The following is a 6,189-nucleotide window of genomic DNA, read 5'->3' on the forward strand; positions in this document are numbered from 1 at the left end:
TTCAAATGAACCAAAACACACGCTTACGATAGCTGAAATTAAAACAAAAAGAAAGCAAATGTGAATCACACAATGGCTGGCTGTTATATGTAAAGAATGTGCGCTAAAGTTGCCCCGCACCCCTCCACATTTTTAACACACCGAATCCGGCCCCCTTTTGCAAAAACGTTTGGAGACCCCTGCTTTAAACTTTTGAATCGTTCGATGACTCCACTTGGGTGCTAACACAAAAGCAAAAAAAGAAAAAAGAAAAATAAGGGCATTCTCAACAATGGTCGATTCCAACAATGGTTAAAAACGGAAACAATGATGTCATGAGTGGGGAAAAATATATATACAATTGGAGAAAATGAAGAAAAGTGGCAGGAAAATGAAGAAATGTGAAATGTCTGAATCTAAATCCGATCCGCGGCTCGAATGGTCATACTTTTCCCTGGTCCTTCCCGAGTGGTCCGTTTTGGGTCGGTGACCTTCGACCCGGCGGCAGGCGTGGAAACGCGCCTCGGCCGCGTCGTACCTCCACTTGTCCAACCAGACGCGCTCGCTGTCGGGGTGGACGAAGCAAGCGAGCGCCTCGTCGAGCCTCTCTCGGATGCCCGGCGCATCGGGGGGTTCGTCCTCCTCTTGGATGGGGTGCAGTGCGTGGAAAACATCCGCTTTGCCCTGCGACGACGCTCGCCGGCGCTGTTGCTCCGCCGACACGTCCGTCGAGCTTCGGAGGGTCTCGCCGCTCGGGGGGGTGGCAGAGGAGCCTTGGCGGGAATTGTTTCCGAACAGGCGTTGGTAGAAAGCCGCTTCAGCGCGATCGTAAAGGGGCTTCTCCAGCCAGACGTTTCCAAGCGTTTCCGCCAAAACAGGGGGGGACGGCCCGTTGGGCGCCGGACCCCGGTGGGCTTCCTCAGGGGGTCCGTGGACCACTGAGTTGGCCAACCAGCACTGGTAGAGGCTTTCGGCTCGCTCGAAAAGGCTTCGTTGGAACCACACGTTGGCGCATTCCCAGCGCAGGGCCGGCCTGGTCTTGGGTTTTGGCTGCGCCGGCGTCCACCTCGGCGCCGTCGCGGTGGGTCTCGACTTTGCGCGGACCTTTCTTGCCGCGCCGCCGTTTGCCGCTTCGCTTGGCGTCGCCGTTGGAACTTCCGCTTTCCGGAGAGGATGAGGTCCCCCCGTTTCGATGGGCGGGGCCAACGTCCTTTGGACGCTCGGCAGACATGATGGAGGCCGAGTCCGCCCGATTCAGGTTGGAAGGCTTATAGTGATCCAGGAGGGCGGATGCGGAACATTGGGGGGTCTTCTGTGACATCTTTTAATCCGTTAATGGGGGGGGGGTTAGAAAACAAGTCCAGGCTTGTGCATTAGTTGCAGAAAAGTAGGAGAAACTTAGCAGAAGGGACACATAAACCTTTAAAGACCCTTTCACGCATGCTTTGCAAACGCCCCCCTCCAGGTTTTTCGATAGAAACTCAAATTAGGAGTTTCAAAAAATAAAATAAAAAAGGTCATTGTAGAAAACACAAGGTCATGTTTTATCTTGAATAAGGTCAATAAGTGAGCTCTGTCTTGCCCAATAATACATTTAATTTCTAAGCGCCTTTCAAAACTCTCAAGGACACTTTACAGTAATAAATGTATTGACAGATTAAAAATGTCACTTACTAAATCAGAAGTCAAAAATAATGATTGTTATTGTGGTTGACATAGGACAATTTGAAATTTTGCTTCGGATTTTAGCTAGCGTCATGGCAACATCACATTTTTAATTTGCTTTCACGGGCCGAATAAAATGATGCGGCGGGCCAGATTTGGCCCCCAGGCCTTGACCTGGACACCACACCACCGGTGCTTTACGGATTTTGATAACAGCGAGAATAAATCCGCTTTTTGGATATCTCGCTCCAGATCTGATTTGGACGCAAGCGGTCCAAATATCGGTGACTTCGGAGCTGCTAATTCAAAGTAAGCAGTAAGACGCCATCAAAACAGTTTGCCGCAAGCGTGAAAGGGAAACTTTGAGCTCGAGAAGCCGATTTCACTTCGGACCAAAAGGCTGGAAAGTCATTGTTGGCGTACAATGGCAACAATCCGAATCGACAACAACGTCAAGCAGGATGCAAGGGAACGAAACATGCAATTTAGCTTTGTCTTGTTTTTATTCCTACAGCACTTTAAAACAACCACGGCTGTATGCAACTTGCTTTACATTGGGATGCCGGAGTTGAAACACCAATAAAACGGGGCCACTGACAAACATGGACGAATAAATACGGTAAATAAATGTCATGTCATGGATGCTACAGCTGCGTGTTTGCTCTCAACATTTAGCTTGGAGTCAACGTGCACATTCCACCATTATGTCCCTGATCCAATGGTGAAGAGACGCTATGATCAGAAAGTGCCTAAAGGACAACCGACGCCTACGGTCAAGTTGTTTTTGTAAAATCACTTCAAATGACTTCTACTGAGTGTGTTTTACAAAGATTACATCGCATATATATTTTACGTTTTAAGTCTTTTAAGTCTTTTTTTCCGAGTTGATGACGATCCCCTACGTGACGTCACATTTGGAAAGCCCAATGCACACACACACAATGCATTTCGCGGTACTTTCTTTGGTCTGAAAACTTTGTGTTGATGGCGAAATTAGAAGGAAAACGCATAAATAACGCGATGGTGAATCATTGTGTGTTGCGCCAAGACAACTATTTAATATTCGCTGACACAAATTCCCAGCAGACAAATCAGCCCATTTCCAACGGAGCTTGGGCGCCATCTTCTGCATTTTCTGGGTGTTACATTGCTGTCATTTATGGCGCGAATTGATCTGGGAGGACTCCTTTAATCGATTGCAAACATTTATGTTTTCCTCTTCAGAACTAATTGAATCATATTCATAACTGGATGAGTAACAAGAAAGCATCTTCTCCGAATCTGAAACGATTGTTTTGATTCTCGAGCAAGGCAAGACATCTTGGCAAGATGTCACGAACTGGGGGCGGGACCTTCTGAAACTGGCCATTTCCGGGTTCATTTTGAAGTAGTTTTCGGACACTTTAAGTCATTGTTATTGGTGTTTTTCATTTGACTAAAAATATCAGTTTTTGGTATTTTAGATGCCATAAAACGTTTTTCTGATGTCAGTAAGGAAACAGAAAAATGGTGTCTGTTGTCCTTTAAGAATGAATGACTCTGTGTCTTTGTGTTGTCATGTTATTTGTATTTAATTTTTTTGTACTTTTGACTTCAAGACGGCGCCGCGAGAGTGGCTGCCTTTCCAGCAGCTCCTGTATTTTGTTTTTCTACTTTCATAACTGCTACTGTGAAATGTAAATTTCCCCACTGCGAGACTAATAAAGGCAAATCCAATCCATTCACGACCGGGATGGGACATATGGAGTCCATGCGGTCAAGTAGCGCGTAGCGATGCGAATCTCGACTCACCGTCCTCGGGAAGATGCAATTCTAAAGTCGAAAATCAATTGCTTCAATGATTTCCTTATCCGGTTCACCGAAAGCGATTGGAAAACAAAGTTCAATAAATAAACCATGTCACCGTGACGACATTAATACATCGAGGACAATAATATTTCATCTATAACTGCTTCATACAACAAAGACGGTACAAAAATGTTTCACTCATTCACTGCCAGACAATGTGAAAATAGGTGTCCACACCAGTGCCAGGGTTTTTGTCATTTTCACTCCAATTGCAGGACCCACACAATATTGAGTTTTAGGACTACATAAACATTCAATTCAGCATTAAGAAACCTTAGACTCTCTTCTTTATCAGAAAAAAATACTAAGTTACGTGAGTCTGGAGTTATTTGAGCTTTAAATGGGGGCGGATGTCCAAAATACAATACAATACAATACATATTGATTTATATCGTGATTTAATAACAGCTGAAGCTGGACAAAGCGCTAACATGGACAAAAGGCAAATGCTGCCACCTCATGGAAGGGAAAAACATTGCCATAGGCCTGATTGAGTGTGATGGCGCGGGTGGCTGCCTTTACAGCAGCTCCTGTATTTTGTTTTTCTCCATCTTCCTTTCCTTTCCTCTTCCTTTACTTTACTGCTGTGAAATGTAAATGTCTCCACTGCGAGACTAATAAAGGCTAATCCAAACCAAATAACTATATAAATAAATACATAAATAGATAAATAACTTTATATTGTTTTTTGGATTGGATTGGATTGGATTTGCCTTTATTAGTCTCGCAGTGGAGAAATTTACATTTCACAGCAGAAAGGTTATGAAAGAAATGAAAGTAGAAAAGCAAAACACAGGAGCTGCTGGAAAGGCAGCCACTCTCGCGGCGCCGTCTTGAAGTCAAAAGAACAAAAAAAACTAAATAACAAATGACAACACAAAGGCACAGAGGGACATTCATTCTTAAGCACTTTCTGTACCCTCTTTGTTACATAACACATTTTTTGTTGTTGTTTTGACTTCAAGATGGATCCGTGAGTGGCTGCCTTTCCAGCAGCTCCTGTAGTTTGTTTTTCTATTTTCCTTTCTTCTTCTTTTCATAACTTTGCTGTTGTGAAAGGTAAATTTCTCCACAGATGAGACTAATTAAGGCTAATCTAATCCAACCTAATATAATATAAAAAATACGTATGCTCAAATCAAACTACATTCAGTGAACCTCCTAAGGTTAACTTTCTACTGGTTCTATTTTCAAGACAGATCTTCCCATTACAAATAAAATGAACTGATGTTGCAGACGCAATCTTTTTCCTAAAAAAAAGAAGAACCTCTACGATTCAGACAGTGTGAAAGCAACATTTTTGGGATGATGACAAATGTAAGATAATAGGAAGGAAGGACAAAGGAGACAGGAAGAACCTCCAAAGAAGAAGAATGCCGGACGAGTTCAAATTCAACAACGTTGTCACGGTGACGTTAAGAATGGACTTCCTTACCCTTTGAACAGCACTAGGACACTATCAAAAGAATAAAGGCGACGAGAACCAGCGTTGCCCTCAACATTTTCAACATTTTCGGAATGACGTCGCCGTCGCGTGGAGGACGTCGAGCAAAATGTCGCGCAAAGAAGGAGGCGAATGAACAGCCAGCGATGTCATTCATTCGGTCGCAGATTCGTTACAAATCTCGGCCCATTAACCAGATGTCAAAAAATGCGGGTCGTGACGTCATTTCGTTTCAAATCGACCGTTATTACGTGAAAAGCCGCCGCGACGGTATCGGCCCCATTCAACTAGCGAGTCGTTTGCTAGCAACGGCTAACAGCAGACTCCCCCAAAAAACGGCGGCGGATCCTTTATGATTCCCGTCCCGCAACACTCAAACGAATGGTAGTAAACAAAAGCCGAGTTACCCTCACCCTACCCTCCACCCAGCGGTCAAGTGGCATGTTGACTTACTGTCGGCCTTTCGGTCCGGTCCGTGCGGATGCGGCAGCCAAGTGGACGAAACGTGACTACGGCGAGGAGGAAGGAGACGAGGAGAGGCTGGCTGGACGCATGCTCGTGATGATGTGTCAACATGGGGGGATATGGGACACCAAAAAATGACGTTCGCGCATTTGCTCGTGTGACGTACTAACGTCACGAAAGTTCTGAAAAGAAACTCGTTTCAAAAAATGTGTCTTTTACGGGAATAATTGAACCCAAGCGACTCGAGTTTTTTTGTGGTTAAATCAGTTGTACATCTAGAAATTGGGGACTGGTCCCTTGATTCGTTTTCATGTTTTTGTTTTTACAAATCCAAGAAATTTGTCGAAAATGCTGATGAACACAAAAAAAAAAAATCCACGACTAACCACTTGGTGGACCCTTGATTAAAAATGTCATTCATTTTTTTACACACAAACACTAAATAGATTCGGCGAAAAGGCTAATTAACATTAATTATCGCCATTCTGTATAAAAGGGGTGCCAGAAAAATGAAAAGGTTTCTTCAGCTGTCATCCGTACTTCTTTGAAGGTGTCGGACATTTTGCTTCTTATCCAAGAAGCTTCGTCAGCAAACTAAAGTCTTACTGGTAGTTTCGGCCCTATATATATCCCTACTGTCCAGACGTGGCGGTGCCGGACTTTGCTATGATTGGTCCCTGCTCTCAGGTTCAATTTGGATCGTTCGTACAAGAGACTGCTTAGGCAACATAGGCTTAGTTATGCTGATGAGGTGATTCCAGAACAAATTGGGAAATCAGGCCATTCGT

General features: G+C 44.3%; 1 protein-coding gene across 3 annotated transcripts in view; it reads right to left on the reverse strand.

The window, feature by feature from the left end:
• eef1db (eukaryotic translation elongation factor 1 delta b (guanine nucleotide exchange protein)) overlaps window positions 1–5,541 on the reverse strand; it is an 18,882-nt gene extending 13,341 nt beyond the window's left edge. Inside the window, exon 1 of one of the 3 annotated variants that reach the window (XM_089000152.1) lies at window positions 5,390–5,541. The gene's annotated coding sequence lies outside the window, so the exon portion shown is untranslated. Of the gene's footprint in view, window positions 1–427; window positions 1,324–4,927; window positions 5,302–5,389 lie in introns of those variants that run through there. The other 2 variants (XM_089000154.1, XM_089000151.1) reach the window with 2 other exon arrangements.
• Between the last annotated feature and the right edge of the window lie 648 nt (window positions 5,542–6,189).

Source organism: Hippocampus bargibanti, linkage group LG07, assembly GCF_051943395.1.
Source record: "Hippocampus bargibanti isolate YZ-2025 linkage group LG07, ASM5194339v1, whole genome shotgun sequence".
Taxonomy (NCBI): domain Eukaryota; kingdom Metazoa; phylum Chordata; class Actinopteri; order Syngnathiformes; family Syngnathidae; genus Hippocampus; species Hippocampus bargibanti.